Source organism: Pseudophryne corroboree, chromosome 6 (genome assembly GCF_028390025.1).
Source record: "Pseudophryne corroboree isolate aPseCor3 chromosome 6, aPseCor3.hap2, whole genome shotgun sequence".
Lineage (NCBI taxonomy): Eukaryota > Metazoa > Chordata > Amphibia > Anura > Myobatrachidae > Pseudophryne > Pseudophryne corroboree.
The window spans coordinates 235,540,577-235,557,360 of record NC_086449.1 but is presented as its reverse complement, the minus strand read 5'-3'; the positions used below and the strand labels follow the sequence as shown (position 1 = coordinate 235,557,360).

General features: G+C 33.7%; 1 long non-coding RNA gene across 1 annotated transcript in view; it reads right to left on the bottom strand.

The window, feature by feature from the left end:
- Positions 1-14,863, bottom strand: part of LOC134935153 (uncharacterized) — a 170,426-nt gene extending 155,563 nt beyond the window's left edge. Inside the window, exons 1-2 of the long non-coding RNA XR_010179942.1 lie at positions 14,525-14,863; positions 10,423-10,541 (exon numbers count right to left, since the gene is read on the bottom strand). This is a non-coding gene — a long non-coding RNA (uncharacterized LOC134935153). The remainder of the gene's footprint in view (positions 1-10,422; positions 10,542-14,524) is intronic.
- Between the last annotated feature and the right edge of the window lie 1,921 nt (positions 14,864-16,784).

Here is a 16,784-nt window from a genome sequence, read left to right as displayed (position 1 = left end):
AACTAATAGTAATTTATTTTTTTAAATAACTAATTAATATAAATATATAAAAAAATTCACGGTTGTAATATATCCTTATTTTATAACAAGAACAATGCAAATCTATTTTAGAGCAATTAAAAAAAATTTTTAAATGCTAATATAAATACATTGTTCTGTTCTTTCTGATATATATTATTTCATATTCCTATTGTCCCTGTTATAAAGCAATACATTTATTTTGTCCCGTTATAAAACAATAATGTAATATTGCCCTCATAATAATTAAAAAAACATTGGTGATTTCTGCTAATTACATTCTGTAGTATTTAATGATTTTGCAGCTATTTTTAGATAGATGGGTAAACTTTAAAACGTTTTTTACATGAAGTACTTACTTCTATGCAATAATTTGGTACAGTATATGACTATGGAGTAAGTGGCACTTCTCTACCACTAGGGCAGTACAAGAAAGCCTTGCTTAATTCATTAACATTTCCTAAATGTAATGCAACCCTCCAGTAGAAAACGGTAACATTTACAATACTTTTAATGTGGAATTTATACATAATTATTCTTTACTAGATTGAAAAATGATTTTCCATTTAATACCAACATGGATTCAAAATGAGCAGTAGACGAGGTTCCTGTATTTCTCCAGTAAGCTGGTGGACCACAGTTTTTTTTTATAGATTGGATGACTCTTGACAAAGTGAAATGTAATAAACAAAAAACAAAGCTTCTGTCACATCTGGGGGAAAGGAGATGAAGGAAATTATTTTGGAGTTTTGCCAGTTGGCTGTAAGTGTGCAGACAGATAGTGGTTACTAATTGCTATTGTGTTTGCTATAAAATTGATTCTTCCTACAGAGTGAAGCTCCGAGATGTGGCCAAAGGAAGTGTCTTCAGAGGGAGCAAATTAATTGGACACTAGTCTTATTCCAATTTCTTTTATTATTTAAGGGGATGTGGACAACAAAGCATTTCTTTGAAATGGCGCCTTCTCCCTGATTAGCAGAAGAGTCGGATCCTTTTCTAAACACAACGAAAATTCTCCAGGCGTATCCTTCATGGCCCATCCTGACGGACACCTGCCACATTCATCCCATAAAGTGCAAGTGCACATACATTCCCAAGGCAGTAGTATCTGATTAATACTGTACAAAACTATTGAGGTTGCTTATACATCGCAGCAGTGGTCTCAGAGGAGGTAAGCGCAAGCTTAGGAGAAAATATGCCTTGTGTCTGACATCCCCTTTAAAAGAGACTTTGCAGAGAATGCAAGGTTCTTGTGAGCAGGGCCTTCTAACTTTCAATGGTCTCTACATAATTATGTAATCTGCAGATTATAATTCTATTCTATATTGTATTTTATTCTATATTAGTCTATTCTATATTGTCTATGCAGTATCTTTCCTGTTTGATCACCCATGTACTATGTCATTCTGATGTACGTTCCATTCACTATGTATGACATTGCAGAACCTTTGTTGTGCCATATAATGAAAGATAATACTAATAAAAATTCAAGTGTAAATTATACTTGCTGCCAAGCTATAAGTGATAGATATTTGGTTTTAGTTTGTGTGTTATACACTTTACATTTACATTTTAATTGCCTATTTTCATAGGGGGCGCAGTCACCAGGTAGACAGTCATAATATCAACACCAGAATGTCGGCAGTTATGATATTGTTAATGTCTAAATGTCAACATCTGAAATACTGACATTCTGCAGAATGCCGACTTTGGGGTTAGGCTGTGGGGGAGGATTAGGGTTAAGTAAGGGGTTAACATACAGTACTCACCGCTGGATCCACTAAATCAGATGACACCGCCAAAATTCCCCATCACATGTTACCGCCTGACCCAGAAGACACTGCTGCAACGCTGGAGCTGAACAGGACTGAGTGACTGCCACACCGCCCGGGCTCACTGTTTTGTCGACATTTTGATCATGTCGACGTTTTACAGTGTTGATATACTGAATGTCGATATGATCAATCTTGCTATGTTGAACACGTTGACATACTACGTGTAAATATTAGGACCATGTATACATTCTCATATCAACATGAAGACTGTTGACAAAATATACTGGACTCTTCAATAGTAAATCCACTGATATAGTTAATGTCCCTGTTTACAAAACACATTCTTCCTCCATTTATACAACATTTTAAAATTAAACTGGTAATATAATTAGCACCTGCTGTTAGGAAAAATGGATTACTGCCATACATAACATTTATCTGCTACTAATTTCCTTAGTCATCATTTGTAGTTACATTTCCTGACATTAAATTCTGTATTAGATTAGAATTCTGTAAAATTGTAAAAATACAGAAAAATCTATTCAATACAATGTATTTTTTAGTTTAAACAGAATAAGTATATATATATATATATATATATTTATTTTAAAGGCTATTAAGCATTTTTTAAGTAAACAAGTATAACGAATGCTAACATTTTATTTTACTTTTTCCAGTTACCTTTCTGCAATGTAAAGATGTAGTGGTTTTAGTAATCACAGTAATGTTTTTCTGAAGCACGTCTTTTATCTATATTACGTTGATGGATATAATGGAAATACATAAATGTACGAATTATTCCATTAGCCCATTTTCAATTTTCATTTCCTGATATCACATTACAATGTGTTTTCATATTTTCCATTTTTCTTTTACCTCTTATGGTGTCACACTAATCCCTCCTGCGCTTAGCTCTTGTTTTTCATTCTGTGGGTTTAGCATGAGTCCTCGTTTTTCTTTAAATTGACTTAGTTTCATTATCATAAGCAATTCGTTTTCCCTATTTGACTGTCCCCACGAAAATTAAACTAAATCTGAGTTAATTTATCTGCCTTATCTATGTACATAAACACTTGTGGGATTGAATTTTAAAAAATCCATCTCTTTTTTATTTTTTTTCGCTAATAGCAATTGTAAATACAATGTTTTCAATATTTTATACCACCCACATAAATCCCACTGAAAGTGACATGAGACCCTAAAGTCTGTCACCGGGCAATGTCAATGCAATCTGTCACTCAATGTACAAGAGGAGTTACTTCAAGTCACTGTCTGCAGCAGTAGGTGGAATATATTTCATGAATGTTCCATCCTTTCTCCTTTGATTTCAATGAAAGTGGTATTTTGCCAGGCCTTCTAATTTTTCTAAGTGACAATAATTAGCATAGCGTTACCATATGCGCCAATGATTGTGCAATAACATTTGCTCCATATGTAAGTCAGTAATTGATTGATTTCAGAGTTGTAGTTGGTTGTTTTACAGTATTTCTCAAGTCTGCATGGAGGAATATTCAGATCTAGGTATACAATGTTCTATGTGGTCTATAAATGCTCATTATGAATACTGTATAGGAAACATATTAACAGCCTATTATAATAATAGTCATAAAACATTTACTATTTTATATATATGTGTGAGTGTGTGCGTGCGTGCGTGCGTGTGCGTGTGCGTGTGTGTGTGTGTGTGTGAAATGTCTGAGAGGGCACTATTCTAAATTAAGGAAAGCCAAAAGTGACAAAAAATTCTACCACATGAACCTTTATGGTTACAATTATAAGTGAAATAGTCCTTTTACTGAAATAATATGACACCCTTATAAAAACAAAACTGTATTTATTGTATAAAACATTTGCACTTAGTCATCTTAATAAGTACAATTTATAATCAATGAATGATACATACAAGAACCCTGCATCTGAGCATGTACAGTTCACCCTTTTGTTAGAGTCAATATCCACAATTTCGTATTCATAGTGAATGGTTAGCAGAGGAACTTCCTTCTATGTGGAGACTAAGTGAGAGTAACCCTTGAAGAAGTCTCTTGGAGATGAAACGCATAAGATAACCGTTCACTGGACTAACTCTGGGAATATTCATTTGTGGATATTGAGTCTAACAAAGGGGTGATCTGTATATGCTCAGATGTGGTATTCTTTTATGAATCATTTATTGATTGTAAATTGTACTTATTAAGTTAAGTGCAATAGTTTTCACCCATCTTAACCTTTGGCCTCGCTAACTATATATATATATATATATATATATATTTGTATATATGGATAGCACATCATTATTTTGAAAATGTCCATTATTTATCTGAGCTGAGATTATAATTAGTGTAATAAAGATTGTGTTGTTACGAGTTCAGGTATGCAGAGGTCTTCAAAATGTCCTGTATGTCTAGTAGTAAATAGGACACTATTTCATATACTATGAGCAGAGGTATAATTTATTCCTGTGCTAGATATTCAGAGCAGATACTCTGATGCATCATAAATGTATCATGTAGCATTGTTTCCAGTCTTGCTTTTTGAAACTAACAGACGGTGTATGCATTGTCAGCTCACTATAACTCAGTTGTGGCCATTAGATGAATGGATCATTTTGAAGACTCTTATGAACATAAACAATGACATGGGAAATAAAGGCCAGACTACATAAAGCTACAGTATGTGGCTCAGTCATTTCCATGGATCTCTTTCTAATAGTATTGTTTCCAGTATTATGGTGCGATAATGAGGACAGGTGTTCGGGAGAATATTATGGTAGCCTTGTATGTGCTAAGAGTTCTTCATTGTGATAGACCTCTGTAATCAAGCAAAATAGATCTTATGATGACTCCTAAAGTACCTATCATGAAATGACAATTGTATACAACAAAAGTTATATTGGCATGAGAATGTGTAGACTTTGTGAAATAAAAATCCATATGACATAACGCCAGTACTTGCATCTTCTTTTTTTTTTTGGGGGGGGGGGCAAGTTTTGTAAAATGGTCATTATAAGCTATTATTACTTTTAAATGATGTGTCACATATCATTATTGGGAAAAAAAACAACAACCTGGTTTTGCCTTTTAAATGATTGTCCCTTTAGAACATCGGGCAGACTTGCCGGGAACTCACAGATGCCTGCATTTCGCAGGCTATTATATTTACAGCTATGTGCTAATATTGTGCAACTTGCTACGGCTTGATGATGTAGTAATGGTCTCCATTAGGACCAGTAGATAAGCCACTATAGAAAGGCTATTATCTTCATACACCCTTTTCCAGAGAACTCAATGAGTAATTGATTGCTATCTGCTCTTAAGTATGTAGCAATAGTTGCTGACCAATAGGGTTGCAAATTGCAATTAGCTTTCAACAATAATACAATAGAACGAGTTCAAAACTGCGATAATCAGGGCAGGCAGCATGGAATAACGGAACAAGGCAAAGGTCAGCAACAGTAATCCGATTAGACAAAAAACCCAGGTTGGAGAGCAACACCTATAATTGACAGCGGAATGATGCTAGTTCACGACTTGTATAAGCTTTTTCACTTTAAGATGCAGGTATGCAAATGAGTGCTTCAGTGGCTGAATCCTTGCATGTGGTTCATGAGAAGACCACCATCGGTGAAGGAATGCACTGGCCACGTATGTATATTACAGATGACGCTGAGAGTATAAGATGTTCGCAATCACGTAAATAATTAAGACTGTCCAGCATGCCAATGTATGCATTTAGATGGAACTAGTGTATGCAGCTTGTACAGGCAGTAAATGTGTTGTGGTTGTTTGGTTATTTATTGTCTGTTACGGTATATATTTTGTATACAGTTGTGATCATGTGACATGTATGCCGATATACAGCAGAACATCACCCGATAGCAACATTTAACTCAATGTACAACAAATATCTCAAACAAATCACATTTCAGAATCCCATGGCTGTTATTTGATACACATTTTATAAACCTATACTGTACAACAACTATAGGAAAGCTTATTAAATAGCTGGGGGGGTTCCATGTACCCTCATGTCATTTCATAAATGCACAGAAATATATTCAGGACATATTTTCATTTGGAATTTAAAAAAAATATATGATTTTGTCTAGTAACTGTAGTACTCAAGAATTTCAATAATAGAGGGGACGGCATATATCACCACACACCCACTTCAGAATCACTTATCGTTTTGAATGAATAATATGTCTGTAGAAATTATGGAGAATTACAGATTTTCTAGAAAAACAAAGTACCCAGCGGCTGAAAGATGATAACAGCCTTTTCTTGCATTTCAGATAATGATTGTTAATTACATAATATAAATCTATAAGTGCTATTGCTGACTGTCGTCTCTGTCTTCTCACTGCAGGTTCTCTCAGCTAATGTTGCTGCGCAATGATTGCGGGAGTTATGAAACAATTGGACCATCTGTTGGAATCATGGGACAGATACTACCAATGCGATAGGATTCTGCCTCTTGTCTTCCATTTATCATATAAGCAAGGTGATGGATAACTATTACTATGCTAAATAAATAAAACATATTTACAAAATGTGGAATCAGGATAACATTTGTTTTTGTATTTTTTTGTTTGCCAGGAATCTGTTCTTCTGCCTATTGCACTTATAATGTGATTCAATGGGCCTAAATATAAGCAATCAGATCACAGATGTCATTTTTCTGTCTCAGCGTGGACAAATAAGAGCCAATATCTGATTAGTTGTTGTGGATTATAGCACGTGTGTACATGTACCTTTGCACTATTTTATCAAATATTCTCATATGCGCCAGCATTTATTAATTTGCATTATAAGATCTGACATTTTTCATAAACACCAGGCATTTTACCCTTTATTCTGCTGGCATTACTTTTATCTATCACTTGTGTTTGAATAAAACGAAGTGTAAAAAAAAAGTATTATTGCCCATTTCTTTTAAGTTCTATATTGTTAGAGCCATAGCTTTTCTATGGTAATTTGTGTTGACAAGAAAGCAGCATGAATATATATCGGTCAGTCTGATTTTCCGGGAGAGCTAAGTGCATCTTATTCAAGAGATCCACAAAGCTCTAAGCTGTAGGGATAGTGACTCGGACACTTTGTATAAGGGCGCAGCTAATTTTATCACAAAATGTGCCTATTTCCTATCAGACGCTCATTCTTGGCAGGGATTTACACCTTTTCTCCAAGTTATTATTTAAGTTTAAATGATCTAAAATTGTTTGCAGAAGGCCATTGTGTTCCTGACTACCGCTGATTTCTTTTACTGTTATGTCTAGTTTAGTAGCAATAGGCATTTTGTTAATATGTAGTTACCTACTGATAAACTGCAGGTGCAACATCTGTGCTGTAGTAAACAAACTATTCTCTGTACTGTAGAAGTAACAAAAGAAAGAGAAATATATAATACAACTGCGGGTTTTGCTTGTTGGGTGCATGGAACAGACTCCACATGGAATGCAATCAGCACACAATAACCAAAATGTTGTATCTTTTCAATGGATCGCTGCAAAGCGTTACACATCAATATGAAGTCAGCACAATCCCAGAAATGAACAGTGTTTCTGAAACAGGGTCAGAAACTCACTTAAACTGAAGTTTTGCATGCATATTTACTAGGACATTGAATGATTGTGTAACATACTGTCTGGTTAAAACCGTTTGCAACCTGTAATAGAACATTTCATGAAACAATGCCAAGGAAGCAATGTGTTGCGTTTATAGTTCAAGAGTAAAACTGAATTTAAATGTATAGTCCATCAATGCATCTACAATATAGCTGTATGGCAATATTAATCATCTGGAAAGATTTTAAATTTTGTGTTCTTGGATTTTACATATTTAGATTCTGTTGCAGACATGGTAGCTTTATCCTCAGAGGTGATGCGCCCTTAAGGGACAGCATTTCCATTTCACATCCATGTGACTTGCCATTGTAGACATTGGACTACACATTCAAATGTCACCACTAGGCACACCATCAGTTATCTATTAATATTGCTCCAAGGAGTTAATCTGCACTAAAACCCTAGCAACCAGACAGTATTTGCTTTCATTATCTAGCCTTTGAGAGACACATAATAAGATAATTTCTGATTGGATGCTAGGGTTTCAGTCTGAATGTGCACCTTTGAGCAATGTTAATAAATATTTCCCAGTATTGGAAGCATTGTACCTAGAAGGCTTTTTTAGGCTATACCTGTAGTTATAGTTGGCAACTATCTCTAATTTCTTCTGCATTTTTCTTTTAAAAATTCCCCCTTTTCTCAATATTGACAGACTACACAGTACTTATTAAATCAAATCAAAGTAGTTATTTTGACCTAAAAACTCATTTAGTTAACCTCTAGCAATAAGTTATATTGATTATTTGAAATGGGGGTAAATATTTATCGGAATCATATTGGTGGCTTGCTACACCCTAGAATCCAAACATGACTAATAGACAGTAATTGTCATGAGAAAAAAAACAACCCAACATTGTAGTATTCAAAATAGTGATGGCCATTGACAGACAGTACAAAAATATTACACTTTTGGAAGATATCTAGATATTTTGATATAATGAGTTGATATGGGTTAAAATAACCAATCATAGTGAAGAAAAGTTATGGCTGTGAATGAAATAAAACACAGTATCTGAAAGGCTCATTATTATGCATAATCGTACATTTTTGAAATGTAAGTCAATACAATTAAAGAACAATCAGTGCTGTAATAATTATGGGTAATGTTATATAAGCCGTAATAAAGCTAAATGGTCTGAAATTAATGTGAAACAGTAATAATGACTAAAACTTAATATATTTGTTTTACCTGCTTTTCATACAAAAGAAAATTAGCATTCAGACAAAAATTCACATCTAAATAGAGCACTTAAAAAATGTACACATTTGCATTAGAATAGATGCAGATATAATTTTATTCAAGAAAAAAATCCTGTATTGTTATTCCTTCATTTAATAATAACAATGGTTGTTTATGAATAGTGTGGCAAACATATAAGAATCATCATTAATTTAGCATTGTAACAGCTCGTCAACATTTTATATGTGTCACCTTTATAATTTTCTGCGGCAGTTTTAAAAGAATGGAGAAAGTAATCGTGCTAATAGTTTAATATGCCCTGCCAGTTCCATACAATACGCAACCCAATAATCAAGTTTTTTAAAGAAGAGTTATCACTGTATTCCAATGTTATATTGATTAGATGTCTATAACTTTACATGACATTTTACAGGGCTAAAAATACATTTTACATTCAATATGGTGCAATTTTACTTTGTGCCATATCTATTATGCTATTATTATTATTATTATTATTATTATTATTACTATTATTATTATTTCTTTTTATTTACCATTGATCATAAATGGGTATTTATGTACACGATAAACTGAATGATTGTGCTCACTTGCAACATAATGTTATAAAGCAAGGCTTAAAGGTATCTTATGGGCAGGTTGAAAAAAGTAAGGATGGTTGAGAGATACTAAGTCAGATATGTAGTTTAGCAGGTCTTTTATACTCTTATTAGGTCCATAATTCAGTAAGTGCACAGTAGACAAGTTACTAATCTCACATGTCAGTATTATTTGTCCATTGTACTTTTAGACAAAAGAGTGGGAGAGGTTGGTATATATTACAATCAGCAATCAGTTGGATATTATAACAACACAGTGGAAGCTCATGCTGTACTACATTCTACGTGCTATAGTACTCTAGTACAAGAGCATGTAGAACACTGAGTCATATTCCAGTTGTACAATATGTATTTACAATACTAAACCTGAAGCATCACAAAATCTATTAAGGAAACAATGCTTTTAAGAATCTAAAATATATGGGACTGACATTCAGCACTGCTGACTCTGACCATGATAATTCAATAAATGTAGCTACAGTAAGTAAAGGTACTCCATTTGTTTGATTCACTACTGATAAGGTTATTTTTAAACTAAGTTAAAATATTTTCCAATAGGCTCCAAACCACTATCAATACGTAAAGAAGGCACTTTTGTTTTATATCTTGGGGGTAATTATGAGGCATTAGATACCAAAAACAAGTATGATTAATCTCATTGTTTTACTTTTGTAGCAAAAAACATGTTATATTTTTATTTTCCGCATTTGTAACAGATGCAAAAAAATATCACATGTATAAGATAACAAGGTTTTCAAATTCTACTCATTTGTTACTGTGATTCTGCATTTTCATTTATGCTCTACATTTTTTAAAGAGAAACAAAATAAAAATAACAGAATATACTGAATTTTATTAATAAAATATTTCAGAAAAAGACCTTGTGCCCCACTATCAAGCTGAAGTGCAAATGAGAGAGAGAGAGAGAGGTGTGTGTGTGTGTGTGTGTGTGTGTGTGTGTGTGTGTGTGTGTGTGTGTGTGTGTGTGTGTGTGTGTGGGGGGGGGGTAATAGAGATATGGATATTAGATACAGAGATATGGGAGATAGAGATAATAGCTAGATATTAAATAGATTAATATTCTACAAATATTAAATAGACATATGGGGATGAAGAGATAGATAATATACATGTACAACATATAAAAAAGGCATATTTAATATATGATATATATTTTTTATCACATTTATCTGTGAAAAGAGCACAGACCTTACAAGTGTTTTCTCTGTAGAAAACCGGATGTCACTTCTTTCCTTGACATTCTCTCATCTCAGTCTAGTTAGATGTTTTTCTCTTGGGCAGTGCCTTTGCGCTCAGCCTAGAAAAATCTGTAAAGGTAAAATGAATACACTGGTATGTTGAGTCACGTAGCAGCGTACTGGGAATTTTAATAAATGATTCTATAAATCAGACATGGTAAACGCAGGAATATCACTGTCAAAAAATAATTCCAACTATTAGCTTTTTAGCTTTGCCTAATAAAGTATTCTAATAAGTATTCTAGTGATAAGTTGCGAAATGTCACATCCATCCATATAACTTAATGCAAAACAGAGAAATTTATATATATATATATATATATATATATAGCAACATTATCATTAAAGCTTATGTTCATTGCAATACCCTTTAATTCTCTCTCTCTCTCTCTCTCTCTCTCTCTCTCTCCCCCCCCCCCCCCCTCTCTCTCTCTCTCCTTACATAGGCTTTTTTGTGATGATCAGTGCCTACAAATTAAGCTAAGGGTGGAATTCAAATTAGGCTAAGGGTGGAATTAATTAGGTAATGGTGTGGTACATCATGCCTGTAACAAGTGCAACTGACAGTGTATGCTCTATGCTTGTGAGTTACTACAACCTAGCAAATTTCACTTTTTTCACAAAACCCTAGGAACATAGTGAAAAGACTTTTACATAGTATGATGTTGGGTTTCTGGATTTAGGGGTGAATCATTTTGTAAATGAATTCATGTATTAATGTTTTCCCTTGTTACTAATACAACAATGATGTGAGACAACTGTGTGCGAAACTTTAAACATGAGTCTTGCAAAATTATTTTTCAGAAAGTCTATAGAATCCCAAATAAACATATCACTACAGCTACAGTATTTGAAAATAGTACCATGATTATAATTTTTTTTTTGTAAACTAAATAGCTTAAGGTGGTGGTAATACGATCACAAACATGTTGTTGTTTTAGTTATATTTGGCAGTATGGTGGCACAGTGGTCGGTGTTGCTGCCTCACAGCACTGAAGTCATGGGTTCTATTTCAGTCAGTACATTTTTGTGTAATTTGTATGTTCTAGCCATGTTTTCCTGGGTTTCCTCCAGGTGTTCCGGTTTCCTCCCACTTGAAAAACATACTAGCAAGTTAATTGGCTTCTAACAAAGTTAAGCCTAGTGTGTGTAGTAAATAATTTAGACTGTAAACTCCACAGTGTAAAGTACTGCATAAAATGAAAATGCTGGATAAAGGTTAGCAATAACAACCTTTCAAAATTTATTTTGAATTTTTTTTTTACATTTAAAAAAATATATGACTGAAACATTATTTTTAAATATAGTGCCAAAAATTATTTTCAAAATAAAAAGATCCGCTTGCATGAGAAAAACTGATGACATGGTTGAAAATATTATTTTAAAAATATTACATAAAACAAGTAGCAAAAGTAATCAAATGAAACAGAAATGCTGATGTTACAAACATGGAAAATGTAGCCTAAATATGAGCAAATGTAAAGTAACTAATTCCTTATTATGTGTCTCACATAAAGGCGATTATTCCTCTCCTTTGTGTCTTTTCCAAAACCATGGAAATGCTTTAGACACCATATTGGATCTGCATAATCAAATATTTTGGTCTAGTAAAGTTTTCTGATACTGTATAATTGTTTTTAATTTTCCTAATAACATTCCATTAAAAGTATTCCTACAGAATGCACCATTCCGATATCATTTTCAAAATATGACTGCGGTTATTATAGTTAATCATTTTAGGTGTTAGCGACAAAGTTAAGCAAAAGTAAAATTGTATTTAAGTCAATAAGTCTTTAAACCATTTTGTATCATGATACTAATAAATATTCATAAATCCCTGTTCATTTGAAATAAAAAAAAGATTGTGGATATTTTTTCTGTCATATTTTCCATAAAAATTCATTCTTACGTCTACTATCTTGTGATCTACACTGGCTTTTTGAAATGGAATGATGACAAAGACTATAGAATGTGGTCTCAACAGTCTATAACACAATCTCATATGTGCCGGCTGAACTTGTGATCGCTGTCCAAAGGTCTGGTGCTGAATGTGCTTGCATTAAAATGCCCCTGATCTGGAATTCTTAAAGAGCAATGGTTTTCAGTCTTGGGGAGGGGCTACTTCATAATTAAATGTCTGTTTTTTTTGTGATCATATTGTTATAAGCTTTATAAGACAGATAGTGGTATATTCAATTTTACAAAAAAAAAATAACAGTTTTGTTAAAACTGATACACACACCTAATTTTCTATAAACTAACTTATCCCCAGTATTTATATATATATATATATATATATATATATATATATATATATATACCTTAAAAGGCAGCTGTACCCATTACTCTCCTAGAGTCCAAAAGTGTGAAATCATGTTGAACAGCAAATAGAATATTCTTTGCTGAGGTGGTTTTGTAGATTAGTTTGTTTGAATTCATCTGAGGATCTATTAACAAGGGTGTTGCTAAAAGTACCTTAATGAAAATCTCTGGTTACCATTCAAACCAACAGTACAAAGCCAGGCCAATCTACCTGTTCAATTATTAACCACAATACATTACTGGAGAGATGCATGGAAGATGAAAAGTTCACCATTTCTCATCACAATGCCTTATCTCTGTTCAACAGATGGAAATGCACAAACAAACACACACACTTATTCTGCACACACAAAAAAATACATATATATATATATATATATATATATATACACAGACACACACACACACACACACACACACACACACACACACACACACACACACTGCACACTATATAACAATGCATGAGTAAATACACTACATACTTGAAGACATGTTTCATCCTAAATTTTAATTTATAGTTTTCCAAATTCTAGAAAATTGGTTTATGAATAGAAATGAGTTGCAAGTATTATGCAGTGTACATCTGTAGAGTTAAGTATTAATCTGTTTCCACTCACATACTATCTTATGAGATATTACTTTAAAATAATCACATAACTGATTGATTGGTGTTGTGTGTGTTTTTTTTTTTTATTTATTTGTTAGTTTTGTGTATATTTGATATAATCTATAAAATAAATGTATTACTGTGCAGAATAGCACCCTGCTGTATATGCATTCAGCTGTGTGTCTGGGAAAAGAGACATATGACCGAAGCACATACTTTGTTAGAACTAAATGTAATTGATATATAATGTAATTTTGTACCAGAGATTTTTTTTTCTCCTCTTCGTTGGAAGAGATCCAGAAATCCACACAGTCCAGTAATATTACATTACAATGCACTAATGAAATAAGGATTTTCTAAATCTCATTATCATCCAAGCATTCTGATCTGTTTATTTTCTATTAATACACATTTTGGATATGTACAGCTGAAAGGAAAAAACACAACTCTTCAGAGCCTTGTGCAGCCTTTGCCTTGTTTCATTAAGTTAGACACAAACTACAGTTTGATATTTGAGTAACATGAAAGCTCTGCAATATAAATGATTGTATGATTCCTGGAATTAACGAAGTGCAGAGAATGAGACTATTAAAAACACACTAACACCAATCAAATAATGAACCACACAAAGTAACCATGATTATAATAAAGCATTGCAATCTATAGTGACATCTTGATGATACGTAAAGTATCTGTATAGTAAATCTAATTTTTCATTCATTGTTTCCCAGTATCCCTTGCCAGCATGTAATATGCTTTAATAGTGGACATATATCTTCCTATAACAACTGTTTGTAGTTCTCTCATATAGCATAGAACTAGGACACCTGTACAAATAAATCAATTGTTTTTTTTTTCTTTCTGCACAAAACTTTCAGTTCAGAGAGTCCTCATCTTCTATATTTAAATCAAAAACTAAAGCTGTGATCTGTGTGCTGTGTAATATGTACACATACTGTATACACATGCATTTGCCTGTCTCTTACAATATATGGTTAACATGTGTAATATTATAGACACACATCTACTTGCAGACATACTCTGGCTCTATCCATCTGCCTACTAGTTTGTTTCCTAGTCATTCCAGTTATAGAAGAATAACAAGTACCCTGCTCCTTACCTTTTTCTTATACAGCTGTGTGTGTCCTTCTTTAAAGTTTTCAGATGACTTCCATTCTCTTTGCAGCAGTAATCTTGTTCTATTGGCTGATTAGTGTTTCTTTAAGAAAAGAGGATTTCACTTGATACTCTGTAATAAAGAGGAGGTGTGGGGGGAATGTTTTCCTCGTCCCTGGCACCTGGCAATTATGGCATGCCAACTTCATCAAGTATTTCATCTCTTCATCAAGATCGTGCTAAGTCAGGAGCTTCTTGGGAACTGAGCTAGGAAAAAGAATTGCCCCCCATCTTTATATCAGCATCTCAGACAATAGCCAGGGCTAGTGTTGCAGCTGGAGGCTGTCTCTTTAAACCTCCAACCCAAAGGTGGCCTGTCACATCCATGGACATCTATGACGTCATCTGATAGAAGCATGAAAAAAAAATCCCTTTTCATAACAAAAGTCCCAGGGCGACCATGGCAACAGACTGCAAATGTCACTGTATATCCATCAGGATGCTGCTAAGCAGCTTTCCCTTTGCCTCCCACATTGCAGAGAAACAGTGTGAATCTACTGCAATTAGCACTATTGCCAAGCTTCATTTGTAACGGGAGAGGAAGTCATTGTGAAAGTGGCATAGGTTGGCATCGGTTATATTAGCTGCAATTTATCTTTGCATGCTACTCAGCTGTTCCACTCCTCTCCGTGTGTGCTTTAATCCAATGCACTCCTTTCTCTATGCTTTGTTAATGACATTATGTGGGCTGCAGCAAGCAGAGAGCCTGATGCAAATCCCCTCCTCCAAAATTGCATTATCCAGAGAATACACAAAAAGATAAATTTGGTATCTTATCTCAGAACTGTCACTTTCTCTCTTGGGTTAATGTTTTACCGGTGACCATCTGTTTCAAAATGGACAAATATCCATTTTTATTTTAAACACTGACATTTTATAGTCATTTTGTTAGTAACTGAAAGTTTATTGACAATAAGTTAGCATGTGAAAAATGTATAGTTGCTCCTTTAATACTATATAACAGCTCCATAGCCATAACCACACCCTACTATACAAGCATCTTCACACAGATGGAAAAATAAAAACAATTCTAAAAGAGCACAGGACACAATTAGGTGCTGAAGTTACTATAGATGTATCATGATTATTTTAAAAACATACATAATTTACCCAATTGTTAAATACTGTAAATAATAATAATAATAATAATAATAATAATAATAATAAATGTAGATTCAATGCAGTTTAAAGTTTACTTGCTATATGTTTCCAAACAATACTAAATTACCATATTTATCAAACAGTAGAATGTTAAACAGTAATATAAAATGCACATAATAGTGCATAGTCATATAAAATGCATATAATAATTTGTTTTATTGAAAGGTTTATTCAATTATGCTACTTATTACCTGACACCCTATGTGATTTTATGTGCTTAATTATCTATTTTTTAATCACACACTTATTTTAAGGATAGAAATACAATAGTGTTCATATAATTAATCACTATGCCATTAATAAAATATTAACTCCGTGGTATGACTGCCTTTAGCAGTATTTTATAGTCAATAATGTAATTATTGTAGTTATTTTCTGTATATACTATGAAAGTTTAAACAAAATGGCCCATTGTAATGGCAAGCGAATGATATTCACAATGGGGCGTAAATTTCCCTTTCAAAACAAAATTCCTAACATCGTGCTAGCCCATGTTTTCACAGATTTTTTGTTGTTGATGTTATACAACAATAATAAATGTTGGGTTCTTCTTTTGAAGCACTTTGTTCCTGCATAGAGTATAAGTCCTTTTGTAAATGAACACAAATAACTGCCCTTACACGTCTGCTTTGTAATATGCTTTAGGATGACAGAATGGTAGAGTGTAATATGCTTTAGGATGACTGAATGAAAGAATGTCTCTCTAGCTTTCCAGAGTGTAGACTCTGGAGCTCAGCGACCATTTTCGCAGTGGTCTTTCTTTTTTCTGCCATACCAAAAATTACAGAAAAATGTCTGCCACATCATTTTCCTGGTGATGTGTGCAAAGCTACCGGTGCAGGATTCCTGAGAGGCATGTGTTGAAGAAATGGGTGCAATGTGGCTCCCATTGGACTGAGGGGTCCATGTGCACTGCTTACCTGGGAGGTATTCAAGTTGCCAGATGCCGGAATCCCGGCGGTCAGGATAACAACTCCGGGAATCCCGATACCCAGTGCAATCCTGCCCGCCGCCCGGAATCCCCACTTAGGTGGTGGTCCACT